The following is a 20,087-nucleotide window of genomic DNA, read 5'->3' as shown; positions in this document are numbered from 1 at the left end:
AAGTACTGCCGGAAGAGATGAGTTTTCAGTTGTTGCTTGAAGGTTGCCAGGGATCCGGCGTTCCGGATAGGGGTGGGAAGATTATTCCACCAGCCAGGAATGGTGAACGAGAATGTTCTGGAGAGTGATTTTGAGCCTCTCTGTGATGGTACCACAAGGCATCGCTCACTAGCAGATCTCAAACTTCTGGAGGGGATGTAGGTTCGTAATAGTGAGTGGAAGTAGGAGGGTGCAGAGCCTGTGGTAGATCTGTACGCAAGCATCAGTGACTTGAACTGGATGCGAGCTGCCACTGGTAGCCAGTGCAAGGAGATGAAGAGAGGTGTAACATGCGCTCTTTTGGGCTCGTTGAAGATCAGTCGTGCCGCTGCATTCTGAATCATTTGTAGAGGTTTGATTGCGTTTGATGGCAGACCAGACAGAAGAGCATTGCAGTAGTCCAGTCTAGAAACAACCAGGGCCTGGACAAGAAGTTGCGCAGCATGCTCTGTCAGAAAGGGCCTGATCTTTCTGATGTTGTGTAGTGCAAACCTGCAGGAACGAGCAGTCTTTGCAATGTGCTCTTTGAAGGTCAGCTGGTCATCAAAGATTACACCAAGATTTCTGACCGAAGTTGATGGGGTAATCATTGATGAGCCGAACTGAATCGTGAAGTCATGCCGTAGAGTCGGAGTGGCAGGGAAGACCAGAAGTTCCGTCTTTGCCAGGTTGAGCTGTAGGTGATGTTCTTTCATCCATGCCGAGATGTCCGCCAGGCAGCCTGAGATCCGTGCAGCTACCGTTGGGTCATCTGGTTGAAAAGAGAGATAGAGCTGCGTGTCATCGGCGTAGCAGTGATAGGAGAAGCCATGTGCATGTATGATGGGACCCAGCGATGTAGTGTACATGGAGAAGAGGAGGGGTCCAAGAACCGATCTCTGAGGAACTCCAGTGATCAGTTGATGTGGTTTGGATACCTCCCCTCCCCAGGTCACCCTGAAGGATCTACCGGTGAGATAGGATTCAAACCAGCGAAGTGGAATTCCAGTGACGCCCAGTGAAGAGAGTGTAGACAGGAGAATCTGATGATTGACAGTGTCAAAAGCAGCAGAGAGATCCAGCAGAATGAGGACTGACGATTTGGAATCAGCCTTTGCAGTTCGCAGGGCTTCAGTGACTGACAGTAGCGTAGTCTCTGTTGAATGGCCACTCTTGAAACCTGACTGTTTAGCATCCAGCTTGTTGTACTGTGAAAGAAACCGCGAGATCTGGTTGAAGACAGCTCGTTCGAGTGTTTTCCCTATGAATGGAAGGAGAGAGACAGGTCTGTAGCTATCTAAAAGAGAAGCATTTAATGTAGGTTTTTTGATCAGTGGGGTTACCCGAGCCTGCTTGAATGCTGTGGGGAAGATGTCTGTGAGGAGAGATGTGTTGATAATGTGTGTGAGTGCCGGTAAGAGTGTGGGAGAGATTGTTTGGAGAAGATGTGAGGGGATCGGGTCGAGAGGACATGTTGTAGGATGGCTGGAGAGGAGAAGTCTGGATACTTCTGCCTCGGTGAGGGGACAGAAGGAGAAGATGGGAGCTAGAGCGGTGGATGTGGTTGATCGGAGGTCCTGCAGAGTTCAGAACTGGTTGCTGATTGTTCTAGTTTTGTCTGTGAAAAAAGAGGCAAAGTCATCAGCGGTTATCAAAGTGGTGGGAGGTGGAGGAGGGGGACAGAGGAGAGAATTAAATGTTCTGAAGAGATTACGCATGTCTGGAGTGCTGGTGATCTTGTTGTGGAAATGTGAGGATTTGGCAGTGTGGACTTCAGTAGAGAAAGATGAAAGCAAAGACTGATACCTACTCAGGTCCGACGGATCGTTTGATTTGCACCATTTTCTCTCTGCCGCTCTGAGTTTGGTCCGATTCTCTCGGAGAACATCGGATAACCAGGGGTTAGAAGGAGTAGCCCGTGCTGGCCTAGAGGAGAGAGGATAGATGTCGTCTAGACAAGAGGTTAAGGTAGAGCATAAAGTGTCAGTGGCTGCATTTACATCCAGAGAAGAGAAATGGGTAGGCGAGGGAAGAGAGGATACTACAGAGGAAAGAAGGGAGGGGGAAAGGGAGCGTAGGTTGCGTCTGAAAGTAACCGGTAAGGGAGATGGTGGCACCTGAGTTGCAAAATGTAACGTAAATGTAATGAAGAAATGGTCAGAGATGTGGAGTGGTTGTACCAGAATGTTATCTGTAGAACAATTGCGTGTATAAATTAAGTCGAGTTGGTTACCAGATTTGTGCGTGCTAGTAGTGGTGAGGCGTTTGAGATCAAATGAAGCTAGGAGTGACTGGAAGTCTGTAGCATAAGGCCTGTCTAGGTGAATGTTGAAATCGCCGAAGACTAAGAGTGGAGTGCCATCCTCCATGAAAGACGACAGCAGTCCGTCCAGCTCGTCTAGGAAGGTTGGTGGTATTTGGCCCGGCGGACGATAGATTACCACAATCTGGAGTCTTATAGGAGCTGTCACAGTAACAGCATGCGATTCAAATGAGTTGAGATTGCCTAGGGGAGAGTGGGTAGAGTATTTCCAATTGTTAGAAATGAGCAAGCCAGTGCCCCCACCCCGGCCAACTTGCCTAGGGGTGTGAGAGAAAGAGAAATTGTGAGAGAGAGCAGCTGGGGTTGCCGTGTCTTCTGGACGGATCCAGGTCTCAGTCAAGCCCAGGATGCTGAGTGTGGAATGTAAGGAAAATGCAGAAATGAAGTCGGCTTTGTTGACAGCTGACTGGCAATTCCAAAGACCTACAGAGAAAGAAAGAGGTGCAGTGGAGGATGTAGAGATAGTGCGCAGGGTTACGTGACCTTCTGCATGTATTTTTAGAGCGAGGTAGAGAGAGAACCGGAATGGTTTGGAAACACATGATAGAGGATAGGAAAGCGTGAGGGAAGATATAAAGGATACTTAAGTGTATGCTCGGTGTCGTTGCTCGGTCAAAGTCGCGCAGGAAAAAGTCGTCTGTCTTTACAATCGTTGGTCTTCACACGAGGAGGCTGAACGCTTCCGCTCTGACATCAACTAAATACAGTCTAAGAAACTAGAGTGAAAACAGCTGTTGCCAGCTTCTGATCAGCCCAGCCAATGAGGTTAAAGGACTGCTAAATAGCTCAAGACGAAACTAACACTGCACAAACACAAAGGCTCGTTCACAGCTGAGGCGCAAATTATTCTAATTTCCAGTAAGTGCAATTAACAGAGAGAACAACGAAAATGCAGAGTAGAAATAGGTAGGAAACGAACTATTCCTTCCTAGTAGCAAGTAAATTATTTAAACAACTGAACTGCAACCAAGTTATTCAAAACACTTACGCAGCTGTAGTCCGTCTCTTCTGGTGACTAATCGGCTTTCCCGATTAGTTATGCTGTATTTCTTCCTCTACTGCATTTCGTTGCCCTGTACCTTACATGTGCAATGACAATAAAGTTGAATCTAATCTAATAAAGGGGCTATCCTCTTACTTCCATATTTAAGGCCACTAGCTTTGTTTTGAGGCAATTTGCTTATAGCTTGATCCACCTCACGTGACATAATAACTATTGGATCATTAACTTGGTAATCGCCCACATTATATAATTAATTTTGAATGCAATTAAAAAGACTACAGTAATGTTGTCTCCATAATTCCGCAATATTCTCTGCTCCAGAAACTCCATCTAAAGTACAAGGAAGAGATACTCTACAACTATTAAGAGTACTGACTTCTTTCCAAAAATCAGTAATATTATGATTTAGGTGCTTCATAGCCATAGAATCAGCCCTTAAAATTTGCTAATTTTTACAAATAAAAAGAATAGCATACCTATATCATGCATATGTAGACTTCTTATACTCAAGCTCAGGCCCTTGCCTGGGTCTACCTGCCATAACCCATAATTTATAAGCTTCCTGGGCTTCCATTTTCTGACTAAAAGCAACCAAAAAGCCATATTAAAGTGGTTAAGCAAATAATGATAATAATAATATTTGGCAGTATTCCCGAACAGTATAACCTACTTATTAAAAATAAGTAAACTGTACTCAAAACTGCAAAAAAGTTAATTGAACTTAAAACTTTTAGGTTTGTTCACCGTTTTGGCTGTTTTAACTACCAAAATCTCAAATAAAATAAGTAATCTTATAACCATAACCTCATCTTCGCCTGTGTGTGGCGGTAATGAGCTTTATTGCGTTCCAATATTCCAATTAAACAAAGAAGAGTCTCTACTCGGTGCACTTTATTTGCCTATTTTAAAAATATACTAGGTTAAATCTCTCCAAAACAGAACGAGTCAACATGTAGACTATCATGCCATGCCATGTCAGTTTATTTAATGTTTTAAACAAATGACTTGGAAAAATTAACAACGGAGTAAAACGAATTCACATCTGAAAATGAGCGCTCGGATTTGAACTCGGAAGCCTGTGTTAACTGAGAGTTTATCTCCAACTGTGAACAATAGGCCGCAGTTCGGTTAATTCTACAAACATTTGCAACATGTCCATAATAATTTATTCGTTCTTACTACGTGATGTTATCGTTGTAAAAACAAAGATAAGTAATTTCATCGTAAAGACAAAAGTTCGTTTAACAAAGTTTTAAAATTACATTTTGGAATTTGGGGCTGGAGATACATTTGTAAGACTAACGTTAACTCCAACTGATTTCAGAAGTTGGCATAGCTCAGTGTGTTCTCATTTTCAGTGTGTGGTCTTTTTCATGATTTGGGTTTGAGTGATGGATTGGACGTGCAGGTTATGCGATTCCTCCTCACCTACCCGAGCAGGGTTAGTTAGGCATTATGGTTTGCATCATAGCCATTTTTCAAAGGTTAGCCCTTTACCATGTCTCTACGACTCATGCATTTGCACATTTGTTTAATTTAATGCACTAAAAATTCATGTGTCACGATTTCATAATGAGAAGGATAAGAGACAGTCATGTGAGGAAATCCAATTGGTGGACACATGTCCTTTATGTGGATTCAAGCTACCTTTTTCAGAGAAAAATCTATTTGGTCATTTAAGAGGACATTTGAGAAGTCATGTAATGGTAACATGTCCGTATAAGAATTTTAGGTATACCACAAATGTCTACACCACTTTTAATTCCCACAAAAACAGGGCCCATGGAGTAGATGTTAGTTTAGATTGTTTGGATCTTTTTGAGGATGTAGTTGCTGCAGATGATGGCGGTTCTGCAGCTGCAGAGCCTCAGTATGAGGATCCTGCTCAATCTGAGAGTACAGACATATTGGATGTTGTTGGTGATATACAGTGTGACACAAGCCAATTAAAAGCGCAGCTACAACGCAATTTAGCCTCTCTGTTTTTGAAGATGCAGGTTATACTTCATGTTTCAGATACAGCTGCGCAGGAAATTGTTGAACATTTGTGTCAGCTGTTTTCTTTGTCCAGACCTCTGCTGAGAGAAGTAGTTAATGATGTATTACAGAGACATTGTAATACTGTGAGTGAAGCTGCTCTTGATGAAATTGTTAGCGTTGTTATGGACAATAATGTTTTTGTCAGTGCAACTGCTAAAGGAGTTATCCTCAAAGAAGCGACGAAAAACCTTTATTGAAAGTAACTATCCAGTGTAGCACCTGGGCGCACAGCTGTTTACATCCCTATACTTCCAATGATTCAGTTGTTGTTTAAACATACAGATGTTCTTGTCAGAATTCAAGAATCACATTCTTCACAATCCAGTCAATAAACAAATCATCAAGATGGTTTGTATTTTTGAGAAAATAAGCTGTTGTCAGCATCTGAGGAGTTTAAATTGCCATTGCTGTTTTACATCGATGAGATAGAAGTTGCCAATCCATTAGGTACTTCAAGGAAAGTACACAAAATCTGTTCGGTATACTGGGTACTGGCTGATCTACCTAGCAAATACCGTTCAGCTTTGCATGTAATACAGCTGGCAGTGCTGTGTAAAGTTCCTGATGTCCAGACATGTGGCTATGAAAGTGTGCTTGGCCTTTAATGCAAGACATATGTACACTAGAACAAGATGGTGTGTTCATTGAGTCTCTTGGTCAATCTGTTAAAGGCACTGTTCTTTTTGTTGCAGTAGATAATCTTGCAGCTCACGGACTGGCAGGCTTTGTACAGTCATTTGGTTCCGAGTATGTGTGCAGTTTCTGTTTTGCCATTCAAGACCAGTTTAAATTGCAGGAAGTTGCTGAGGGTCAATTCAGTCTGACAACTAAGGTAAGTCATGATCTGCATGTCCTGAATGTCTCAATTAGAAAAGGGGAAAGTATCTTTGGTGTGAAAGCAGACTGTGTTTTGAAACAAAAGCTGCGATATTTTCATCCCATCACTGGTCCCCCCCCCACCCCCCCGATATTCTTCATGACCTCCTTGAGGGTATTGTGCCAGTAGAATTGGCTTTATGCATTCAGGAAATGACTCGTCTGAAACACTTCACACTTGATTATTTGAACAGGAAAATTGAATAATTCCCATATCAACATACAGATAAGGTTAATAAACCAAAACCAATTTCCAAAACTTATACCACAAAAATGACAATAGGTGGTAATGGGCATGAAAATGCTGCATTGCTTCGGCTGCTTCCATTTATGGTTGGCAATGCAGTATCAGAGGGAGATGGTGCATGGGCAGTGCTATTGGAATTGAAAGACATTGTGGAGTTAGTGCTGTCTCCAACATTTACTGAAGAGATGATTCAGTATCTACAGAGTAAAATTAGGGACCACAGGCAAGGTCTTCTTGAAGTATTTCCAGCTTTTAAGCTTCGGCCGAAGCATCACTATATTGAACATTACCCTAAGTTGATCAGATGTTTTGGACCTCTTGTACATTTATGGACCATACGTTTTGAAGGCAAGCATCGCTTCTTCAAACGGGTTGTGCACGATACACAGAACTTTAAAAATGTGCTGAAGACGCTGGCAAGCAGACACCAGCATATGATGGCTTACCATCTAAGTGCGCCAGGGTTCTTCAAACCACATTTGCAGGCATCAACTGTGACATCTGTTTTAGTTTCAACACTACCTGAAGTGGCAATACAGTATGTTAAACAGAAGACTGACAGTAACACTATATACTGTGCATCTACAATCACCATTGATGGGATGGATATTTCTACTGGGGAATGTTTTATATATTAAAATATGGCCAAGGCAATGCACAGCTTTAAGGATTATCCCAGCTACAAAGAAGTAGCTAAAACTGCTGAGGCTCTTGTTTATCAGCACCCCTGCCTCAGAGAACCAAGAAGTCAATGTGGATGGTATGGCTGGAAGACAAGTTTAAAGTTTAAGATGGGCAACTATTGCTTAAAACTCAGCAGATCTGGTTGTGAAGAGGTGGCTGTGAACTCAGGGAAGAGAAGCCAAAGTAACCAAGAGAGTGAGTGTCCTCACTCAAACATCAAAAAAGCTCGTCGAGCTGAGGTAAACTACCTACCCAATTTTCCAAAACGAGAGAATGCTGAAAGCTTGGAAAAACAAAGATTGCAAATAGTTGAGGAAGTGTCTAAGACAGAAATAAACCATGGGCTGATAAACAGATTGTGGTTGATAACCCATTACAACCAGTGAAGTCATTTTTGGAAAAGTGGCCTGCTCTTCGTTTGGAATCTCAGGTAATTTTCTCAGTTACTTTTTTTCCATTCCATATATTCCTTTTTTTGGTGTGTGTGTTACTATTATTTTCTTGTTAAACATTAATGTTAGGTTATGGTAGGTTTTATACATCATTTGATTTTAATATAATTTATCTGCTTATGCTCATGAAGCTCTCATGCTTTTCAGACTGAAGAGGTGGATGAGCCAGACATTGCAGATTCAGCCGTAGCTCTTGTCAGCATGGTGAATGGCGACTCGAGTGCCACTGTTCAGTTTGACCCTGCTGGGATTGCCATTGCGCTGGAAGGTGACATTGTTCTGAGGGACATTTGCAGGTTGGCTGATGCTTTTCTTTTGATGTTTGGTTTGATATATGCATTACATCTCGACTATCCAAAAGAACTGACCCACACCTTCAACTTCATCCAAAAAGTCCTACTATGCTTGGAAGACTCAAAGCCACTTGCACTCAGGTTTCTGAGTATAAAAAATGATCTCCTGATTAAGGAGTAAGAGGAATGGATGTATGGGCTCAGTACAATGTATTTTCTGTTCTTTTCAGTTTTTGGGACTAATGTCGTTACAATATTTAAACACTGAGCTGAAGATTTGAAAATTGTCAGTGACGTACAGATTTTTACGTTCATTTCATTATTCATTGGGATTGCATTCCTGAAAAACACTAGCACCTAGATTGCTGTCTAAAAAGTGTTTGTTTACTTAAGAGATATTCTGGATGCAAAAGAGATGATTTATTATTGATATTTATTTACTTTGATTTCATTTGTTGTGACTAATATTGTCATAGTCTGTTGTAATACTTCTTAAATGTTACAACTTTCCAGAACACAGATTTTGTTCACTTGTTATTTAATGGGATTGCATTACTGAAAGCCACTACCGCATACTAGTTACATTCTACAGAGCTCAGGTTATAATGCAAAGCTCAGAAAACTGTGCCCTTTGTGCAATGACTTTGATTTCTTTTAAAAGACAACAGTGTAAACACTTCTGAAATTCCTTTTTGAAATGTGCTAACGTTTATATGGTATATTTCTACTTTTTCTATATATTGTTTTATTCTCAAAGTTAATGTCAGTTATGCATGGATTTTAATGCATCAGGTTTGAATGGTTATTTGTTTTGCAAAATAAAATGTATTTTTGCATATGGAGTTTGAAATTGTCTTCTTTCCAAGTGTTTAAGAAATCAAATTTTGCTAATATTAATGTTGAGGTAATAGTTTTTTTAAAGGCTTTTTAAATTTATTTTAATTAATGAAAATAATAGTCTATTGTTAGAAAACTGAAAATGAAGTATTGTTTATTTAAAAAAAATATATATTTTTAATTTCTGATTAATAAAATGTATTGAGTTTAAAATAAACAGAAAAACCTTCATTCAAATAAATAATTTTGAGTTAATAGGTTATATGTATGTAAGTGTAATAAACTTTAAAAAAAATTAAGTTCATGAACTTAAAAGTTTTAAGACAATAAGTTTCCTCAATTTTTTTGAGTTATCTTAACTTATTGGGGTTTACAGCATGCCTCCTCTATTTTAAAACCCACGAGCAGCCACTGGGTGTTTCCACTTTTGTGTGCCATGCATCAGAAGTTAAGCCAACGGTCCATGGGTGTGATGTCTGTGACTGAGACTAACTGGTGTCTGACAGCAACACACACCTCCAGATACGTCACAACTCTGTAGTGCAGCAATGCTGCTCCATTCATACAAAGTAGCTGCTGAAGCACGTTTGAGAGGAAACATGGGGACAAAAATGATTTTCATTGGTTTGTTTGCAGTTTCTGCCTTTCTTTGGCACGGTAGGACATTTATTTGTTTATTTCTCATGATTTATTAACGCATATGATCAGACAAACATATTTAACAACATATTTAACAAACCCAAAAAATATATAACCTTCAGGTTATGAGTAAAATAAATCATGTGTAAATTGACATCTCAGTTCATGTGATAAATTACAAATAACTGAAAGAACGTTCTGTTGACATTAAATTTGATTAAATCTTTATCAGAATATTATAATAAATTAACTCTACAATGTGTTAAAGATAGAAGGCTAAAAATAAATTCATAAGAGGAACAGTTTAAATGGTAAACATATGTAAAATGTTTTTCTGTCTACGCTCTCTAAACATTTTAAAGCTTTATATTGTGCCTATATATATTTTTCCTCTCATCCTTTCTTCACTCCACAGATTGCACTTCACTCCAACTTCATGCATCGACTTCCTTTCTATTCTGTCTTTCCTTTCTTCAATCTCTGACTTGAATTCCTGTCTGAAGTCTCATTTCTGTTTTATATAAAAACATATATATATACAATGTCAACTATATAAAATAACCATGAATGTCATATTATTTAATGACTATGGGTATAATTACCAGAGGTGGGGACAAGTCACACATGGTCAAGTCCAAGCAAGTCTCAAGCACTGTTCCCTCTAAGCTGCGCGCGCGCGGCCGCGCAGAGAAATAATGTGCCGCGCACATGCAAAGATGAGCTGGGAAAGCCATTTGATTGTATTAAAACGAAAGAATTGCAATGCTCGGATTAGAATAGAGCTGGTTCCGCTATAGAGTTAGAACCAGAATCAGCTTTATTCACCAAGTGCGCAAACACACGAGGAATTTGTTGTGGTTTTTAAGAAGCTCTTCTATACAGGCATTCATACATATTTACATACATATCTGACATGAGAACAGAAACATTTAAATAAGACTTAACAATAATACTGTGTATGAATCTGGAATAGAAGATTTATGTACATATTTGTGCGTTATTTTCTCTATATATGCAGCTGTATAGAAAATATACATATGTATTTACATAGTACTTGAGAGAGAGGCAATAATTAGAGATGGAGAATGAATTACAGGAATAAATTACAGAACACAGGTAACCACCATGGCCGTAGCCAGGCTTTGAAAATAGTGAGGTCCGGGGGTATATATATATATATATATATATATATATATATATATATATATATATATATATCCGGGGCAGTGGGGATTTCTTTAAGACTGCAAGGGAAGCTCGGCTTCCCCTATAATGTCAAAAGATTAATGGTCAAACATGTACTATTGTGTTAACATTTTATTGATTAAAAATGCGTTAGAACACGTTCATCTCGAAGACGAGTTCGTTCAGAATCAGCTACATATAGCAGGTGACTTGATTTCCTTCTCATATATTCCCATAGCATCAGTGTATTTGCCTGTTGAAGCCCAGCGTCCATTGACTTCTATGGGGCTGCTTTGAACAGTTTTTTTCAGTGCTTCAAAACTAGACGCTCATTGGATAAATGCTGCGTTTATGTCCCGCCCCCGGACGCTCAGCGTCTCTGGGGGTGAATGGAGGAGTGGGCGGGGCTGGACTCCGGGCTTCTGCGTGATGATTGGAGGGTTTGTCGAAAGACTGCATCTCCTTTTGATTGACAGCGATTGTGTCCTATAAGAAGTCGCTGATGCTGAAGCTATTCGAGCCAGTGTTGCCAACTTAGCGACTTTTCAGACCACCCTAGCGACTTTTCAGACCACCCTAGCGACCTTTCAGACCACCCTAGCGACCTTTTTCCCCAAAAGTGACTAGCGACAAATCTAGCGACTTCTTTGACAAACCTTAGCGAGTCTCTGTGATCGCTGGTACTGCCGCAACGGCGCGAGGTCAGCGAGCACGCACCTCTTTCTCTGTTCAGTGAGCGGCTGAGAGGAGCAGCGCGTTCAGTTCAAATAGATATTATGTTGCTTCTCTAATTTTACATGCAAATATAGCCGAAATCACAGCACAGGAATTGTCTTGTCTTATCTTGTGTGTATTATTTGATTTAATCAGACGACGGCTCGATTATAAATTATGATTTTTGTGCATACTAACTTCTTAGGAGGGAGAGCTGGTTATGTATTCTTAAAGGGCTGCGTTTCAGTCACTATTTCATATTTATCCCGTTGACTGACAACATAAACAGTAAAATATATAAACGAAAACAGTTTTATTGAGAATTTGGCTGCATTAAAATACAGTATGAGCACAGAGAGACAAACAAATGTAAAAGGCAATATGACGCGATGACGTAATGAATATGCTAATTAGCGCATGACGTCATCTTGCGCCATTTAGCGACTTTTCAAACTGGCTTTAGCTACTTTCCATCGAAAGAAGCTGGCAACACTGATTCGAGCTCAGTCCCATAGTGGACTTTGCAAGTGTAGTCAAAAGACAAACTGCTGCAACCTATTTCTTGATATTTGCTTGGCGAAATTGCTGGCCAATTTTCATTTTACATTTCACACAATTATACACCACATTCCTTGTTTCAGTTTAACCTAATTCCCACATTTCCTCCATCGAGTTTAATGTTTTTTTAGATCGTTTGTTCATTCATTCATTCATACAGTAGGCCAGGCGGTGAACTAGCCAGCTAGCAAACTGCACACGATGGCAGAATTTATGTATAAATAAATGGAGACTTTTTATGATGTAGGCCGAAAATGAGCTTCCCCTCTTTGAAAGACCAGCAGCCGCCACTGATCCGGGGGTATATATATATATATACTATAATAACAAACAAATACAAGTTTAACTCATTATATACACTATAAACACTTTAAAAGAGACAGACATGTAGATCTTTGTGAAAGATGTTTTCTCTGTTTTGGAGGAATGATCATTTTTAAATCATACCCTATTTATTGCATCAAAATTTGTTAATACTGTACTATAGTTAGGGGTGGATACCCAGATAGCACACGTACGTCTGCAAGACGTCTGTTAAAGATCTCTTGATCTGGAAAGCATCTGCGGTCTACAAACGTCTGACTGACGTCTTTCAGATGTCAGTTTTACATACATTCTAAATCATAAACATCTTAAAGACATCTAATAGACGTCTATTTGACATCTAAAAGGAAACGTCCTATAGACGTATTGCAGATGAGCAAACACCCTAAAAAATACGTCTTGCAGATGGAAATGCAGGCGTCAAATAGACGTGTCCGAGATGTATGTGTGCTATCAGGGTAATTTCACCAGTTGTTTATTATTCATGCTGTAACAATATATCACCGTTATAGTTTTTATTAATAACCATTGCTATATAGCTGATAACTTTGTCTAGTGTTTGTATGAATGTTTATAACATGATTTTTGAAAATGTGAACTACTATACTGAATGATATATGGCACAGACTTCTTCATGGTTAGTGTTCGCATATTTCATTTCATTATGTAACCTACTTGTTCTCTGTGTACTAGTCAAGTCAAATCACTTTTATTTATATAGCGCTTTTAACAATACAGATTGTGTCAAAGAACTTAACAGTATCAAATTGGAGGATAGAGTGTCAGTAATGAGGAGATGGCGTCAGGATCATCATCTTCATCTTTGCGACACTGACACAGAAAATACTAGTTTATTAGTAAACAATTCGGTAACACTTTAGAATACTGATCCTTTGCTAATGAATAATTACACAGGAACAAGTGACTAATGCACTATTAACTAACTGGTATTACTGTGTGAAAGGGGCTAATGTTAATAGTGCATTAGTCACTTGTTCCTGTGTAATTATTCATAATTAATTATTATAGTAAATCAATAATCAGAGTTTCTTGTTGGGTAATAGTAACTACTATTACCCAACAAGAAACTCTGATTATTGATTTAGTAAGTAACAGCGCTCAGTTGAAACTGGTAGGTCACTATTAATCAATAGCTACTATTTTTCTTCTATATATCCTGGAGAACTACTAAGAACTACTGTATACAGTTTCATAATTAATGTGAATTATGAATAATGTATAATTAATTCTAAAATGAAGATCATGGTAACCCACTAGTAATGACTCAAGAATTATCAAATTCTTTTAAAGGAACTACTATCTGATCTTCACTTTAGAATACTGATCCAAATAATTAATAATTCCTTTTGAAGAATTTGGTAATACTTGAGTCATTACTAGTGGGTTACCATGACCTTTTGTCACAAGTTCAAATAATAAATCCAGGAAGCATAAATGCGAGCAATGACACTTTAATAGTCAGACAAAGAGGGAACACACAGACAGAGGAACAGTCTCTCGGGCGGGCAGGTGACACAGGAACCAGACGGACAGCTTGCCGATGATGTGACGTGAAGAATCCCGTGAAGGTGTAAATCCAGGTGAGACGAACCACGATGACAAGACAAGGACCAGGAACCAGGCAGCAGAAGAAGACGCGGGACACACTCAGACGACATCAACCAACGATCTGACAAACAGGAGAGAATGCGGTGAGACTTTATAGGAGGATAGATCGGCAGCAGCTGGTGCGGGGAATGAGATCAGCTGGCGCGCTGATGAGCGGTGACGTCAGCTCACACATACACAACAACAATACACGAGGCATGAAGAGAGCAGTGAATTCATGAATCGTGACACCTTTACTTTAGAATTAATTATTCATTATGTATTATTCATATTAATTATGAACCTGTATACAGTAGTTCTTAGTAGTTATCAGGGAGGTATGAAAAAATAGTTACTGATTAGCTAATAGTGAACTACTACATTCAACTAAGCACTATTATTTACTAATTCATTCATCAGAGTTTCTTGTTAGTTACTAATAGTTACTAGAGTGCTAATATTGTGTTACTCGTGTTCTTGTGTAGTTATTCATTAATGATGGAACAGTATTCTAAAGTGTTACCAACAATTCAAATATCTCCTTACCCCCCCCCCCCAACACACATTCATGGTAATTACTTTTGCCGGTGCATTGCAGCAAGCTTCAGCCTATTGCGTGTATTTGAACGCAAAACTCTTCATCTGCGCTGACGGCTCTCTGCTGCGTCGCGGCACGGTCTCGTGTTGTTTCCACCAGCGCAACAATTTTTTTCATCACTAATTGATGGATGTCTAAAATATAAAAATAAGGGGAAGCCTAAAACAGGCCCGAGGCCCAGTCCCCATCTGAACTATGACGTGAAAATTGGCCCGAAGCCCGGCCCTAGAGGTGTAAAAAAGTTGGGGCCCGGGCCGAAATGCAGTGCTCTAGTTCTCCTCTGTAGAAATCAGTTTTCCCCCTCGGGGGGCCCCACCCCCCCATCTTCGGGCCCTTAGAATCGTCCTAACCTTCAGAGCCGTATACGGTTCACACATGAGACTGATGGCAGTCGCGTTTAAATGACAATGTGAACAACAGTGCAAAAAAAAACGGATTTCAGCAAAAAATCTGATATGAGCATTAAGACCTGCAGTGTGAACTAAGTGTCCCTTTTATTTAAAAAACATTTTTATGCTCTGAAAGTGTAAACCCATTGAGCACAGTACAATCAAACAACACCCCCCCCCCCCCATTACAAACCAGTGTGTTCATAATTAAAATAATATGGTAAGACGCACCAATGTGCAATATCAAGTGGCAAAACAATCACTTTCATGCTCTGCTCTGCTAAAATCCAGATTTAGGCTATGAACAAGACCTCATCTGATAAAATCCCCATAAGTGAAAGATAACGGCAGTGTTGTGATTTCAGCTGTATTCACACATGAAATGACAACCAGAGAACACATAAAATGTTATGTAATGTCCGTCTTATTTTGTTTGATCAAAAAAAAAAAGTTTTTTTTTTTTTTTTAAATCAGCAGATATCGCCATAATAACTCCTCGTCTCAAAACATTGATAAAAGTCGCAGCAACAAAGAGTAAGTCACTTAATTTGGTGGCAAAATCCCCAAACTGGCAACTCTGGTTGCCTGTTAGGCTGCAAGACATTAAGACAAGTTCTGGCAATGGGAACATAAATACAAGAGAATGACAAATGATTTTGGAAAGAAGAGAGAGCACAGGAAGGGGAAAGAAACTGAACTATGAGTCACGCACCGTCATCAAGGATGACGAGTCTGAGAAACATGTTACAGTGAACAGCGTCACCCACGTGCGCCTGAGCTTCATTTGGAAGAGTTACAACGAGCAAATGGCACACATTTGGTGGTATATCTTAAGTAATATTTTAATACTAAATTAATGTCAAGTTGTTGTTGTAAATGCAAATCAGTTTTGTATTGTTATTTTAATGTGCTAATTTAACACATTTATAGTCTTCAGAGGTGTATGAAGGTCTGTGCAATGATCACTTCTTGGTTGTATGAATGCAATATACGAGTCAAGATATGTGTTGTATATTATGACGTTCAATAAACACCATATAACCTCCATTATAACATGTATGTTAGTCTGTTGAGTGAATGTGTGAATTGGTGATGTTTTTATACTGATTGTTTGATCTGTAGAGAAACATTTTTACAGCACTTTCCTGCTGTATTTTTTGTATATTTTCCCCAGACATTTATAATTATCTGTTAATTTCTTTTCTAGGTGTGTGTGGTTCAGACGGGGTGTCAGTGATGGAGGGAGATTCAGTCACTCTACACACTGATGTTAAAATAAACCAACAAGAGAAGGTTCATTGGTATTTTAATAGCATTCGCATCGCTTACATCAATGGAGATCTCAGTTATATCTGTACAGATGTTCAGTGTGATGAAGGTAATGAGAGATTCAGAGACAGACTGAAGCTGGACAATCAGACTGGATCTCTGACCATCATGAACACCACAACCACAGACTCTGGGGAATATAGACTAATGATCATCAACGGCAGTGACAGTGAAAAGATCTTCAGTGTTACTGTTCATGGTGAGTTATGTTTAAAAGCAGGTTATTCATGTTTAAATCACATCATTGTATTTATTATACCAGTGACATTCAGAGCTGTTTTTCTCTTTAGCTGCATCATTCAACAGAACAGAATTACTTCTATTTGAACAAAGACATATCCATAATTAACTTGATATTCAGCAATTTTGCAGTTAATTCATTTTCTCCTGAATTTCTCAGGAAATTAATATGTATAATTATTTTTAGTTATTTTTCACCCCCAAAAGATCCTCCAGCAGCTGTTGGTTTGTGTTTCAGGTGTTTCTGCTGCAGAACGAGATGAAATATGTGTGAAGAAGGGAGAAAATGTTACTTTAGATCCTGGTGTTATAAAAAAACCATTTGATTTGATGACGTGGTATTTTAATGACACTTGCATCATGGAAATCACTGAAGATCAGTCTAAGATCTGTACAAATAAACAGGGTTATAATAGTGATGAGAGATTCAGGGACAGACTGGAGGTGAATCAGACTGGATCTCTGACCATCAGAGACATCAGAACCACAGACTCTGGACTTTATAAACTACAGATCAACAGCAGCAGATTCAGCATCATTAGGAGCTTCAGACTTACTAACGCTGGTGAGTATCATTTAGTCATTACAATTTCAGAACATCATTTTTAAACTGACAGTAATTTTATTGTTTTTACAGCTTTATTGACTTTTTGAAAATACAATTTGACTATGTATTAATATATGTATTTAGATAATCTATTAGAGTATATACTTTTTACCATAATAAAATAATAATGCAAATTAATAAGTTAACCAATTATTTTAATGTAAATAAAGTAAATGTAATCAAATAAGTGTTAATTCAATGCATGAACCACACCAGTTGGAAAAAGCCATGTTTTCATTTTTGTTACAGATCACTATTATTCTGAGCATTTGTTTGCAATTTTTTCGCAATTAATTTTAGATCAGACTGACAACTTTACACAAGGGCTGTTCACATCAAAAACTATATGTATAAAGATAATGACAACTAGCAGACTGTCACGGTGCACACAGCAGGGAGGACACAGGAAACACGGAAACGAGGATGTAACTCAAAAACATACTTTACTAGGACATCAGGGCAGGACAAGGCAAGGCAGACACTGACAGGAACACCGGGGAGTAACGAGTAGACCAGACGAAATGGCACAACACAGACAGGACTATAAATACACAAGTAAATTAACGAACACGGCTGGACACGAATAAACTACTAATTACATGAAACGAGAACAGGAAACAAACCAAATATGGGCACAAGAGGCAGGAACATATGACAGACACACAACAGTTCCCTTACACAGACAGTCATTGTGTTTATTATAAGCATGTTCTGCAGTTTTGCTGTCTGCTGGTTTAAATGCTCAAGCTCTTTAAAGCAGGATGGATTCTGATTGGGTGTAAATGTTTTTATTGCCCATCAGCTGGAAAAATAGTTCTGAAATATCCTTGCAATTGTAGCATGTCTGGACCCGTCACTCATCGCACAATAACCACACAACCACTCAGCAATGAGGTCCAGTGACTTTTAATCAGAGAGAAATGAAGAGAGATCATCAATGGATCGATAGTGCATCGTCTTCTCTCACTCTGGCATTGGTGGAGGATTAAATGCAGTGTTGTCAGATTACATCATGTCTCATTCACTGCTAAGGAAACATTACAGTACAAACAGCATAATATTACAATAATAATGCCTTCTATTCTCGCTAAGTGTAATGGAGCGCGCGAAGAGTTGTGCAAATACATACATTGATGGCAGGTAGAACAGCCTATCATAGTCCTCGGACCGAGGAATATGATTGGGTGAACATTTTATGGTTCTACACCTTCCACAGACAATATAAATACATTTAGACTGCTATCCAGATGAAGCCAAATCACCTACCCTGCCTTTAACAGGAAAGCGCTCACAATGAACACATTCAGTCATTCTTCTCTCAAACATATCGTGCATAATTTGTTCACGTGTATCTCTGATATGGAGGAGCACACTTCTTGAAGCATTTTGTCCTGGAATTCATAGTAATCCTTACTACAGTAATCCTTTACTGACCTCTAGTGCAACTTCCCATTCCAAAGGAGATGGACTGTAAAGGCTCTAAAGATTCAGGTCCATTTTCAGGAATACGTGTCACTGTGTTTCGCGGCTTATTCGACCTGAATGATTTGATGCAGGAGCTTTACAAAGGGCAAGTATTACAAACCGCTATTACAGTGAGAGGAAATGATTGTCTTTTTTATGCAAAATTTGTGCTTAATTGTCTGTGTGTGATTATTTTTCAAAGGAGACAAGGTGAAAAATAAGCTCAGGCATCTGTTGAAAGTCCAGGTATGAGGTAAAGTACTGCAGCCTACTACTATGATGAGATTGTCAGCTGTGCTTGATTTCACTACAGATGTGTGTGTGTGTGTTTGTATGTGTGTGTGTTTGTATGTGTGTGTGTGTGTGTGTGTGTGTGTGTGTGTGTTTGTATGTGTGTGATGTGGCTTCATTCATATCATTTTATGCAGATATCATACAAAGAATCACCATTAAATCAGAAAATATAATAGCATTTCTGCTCTTCTGATGAAAAAACAATGGGGCACATATATTTTTATTAATACGATATTTTTTCCGCTGACTGAATGGAGTTGACATCAAAGATGGGAAATGAACATTTCAGACATTTCAGAACTGATGACAGATGTGCCGGATTCCTGAGTCACTATAAGTGTAACCACTGTTTATTTCTCTGTCTGTAATCTGTGAATTATTGTTTCTTTACAGGCAGGAAAACGTCTCAAGACCTAACAGCATCACAACTGGATTGTGTATCTGAACTTCAGTTTATGTTTTTGAGCTTTAACTTGAATTTCTTTAGGCCACACTTCTTAATCAACAAGCACTTACCTGTTATTAGTTGTGGAAAACATTAAAGTCACCGCTTATTAAACTAGAATAGATTTATATTTATCATTTAGCATGCTTCTTATGGCAAGTGCCTTGGTTTCTGGTTATGGGTTAGTGAAGTGCTTGTGGAAGTGATGTGTTTTCAGCTGATTCTTGAAGGTTGAGATGGTGTCAGCAGATCAGGTTGAAGGTTTCTGGAGTTTCTGAAGAAACTCGTTGTGGTGGAACCACTATGGTGCTTATTCATTGTATTCATTTACTCAATTCAGCATTTAAGCCTGAATTTACACAGATATAAAAGTGTATAAAGCTTTAAAACAAACCACCATGAATTAAACTACCATGAGTTCTCAGGACAGTCCGCATTATTTAATTTACAAATTCTTTGTGAAGAAGATCTGCACTACACATATTGTACTGTCAGTTTTTACTTGATTTGTCATGCACACTGCATCAATGTACTGTATTTACATACTATATTGTGTGAAGTGTATAATAATTCAATTGAAAAAACAAGCTTTGTATGATTGTGATCCAGAGCAGAGCTGGTTTGTTTGGTTCATTAGAACTCCATAGAAGTCCTTATGGAGAAACTGAATTGGAACAATAACTTGGTATATACAGTATGGTTATATAGCATATATGGTTGTCACTTTTTCACTTTATTTGCATGTTTGCATTGTAAATGTATATCATTTTTACTGTGAAAAAAGTGTAACAGTCTGCTGTTTTAAATAAACATTTTGAATGTTATAAATGATCATTGTTTAAGCAAATTGTTATTTTAGTATTGTTAATATATTAGTACAGTTTTGAATTAGTAGTTTTCATATTTTAATATGATTTAAA

This window comes from Barbus barbus (assembly GCF_936440315.1).
Source record: "Barbus barbus genome assembly, chromosome: 9".
Classification (NCBI taxonomy): Eukaryota; Metazoa; Chordata; class Actinopteri; order Cypriniformes; family Cyprinidae; genus Barbus; species Barbus barbus.
Note: the sequence above shows the minus strand (reverse complement) of the source record.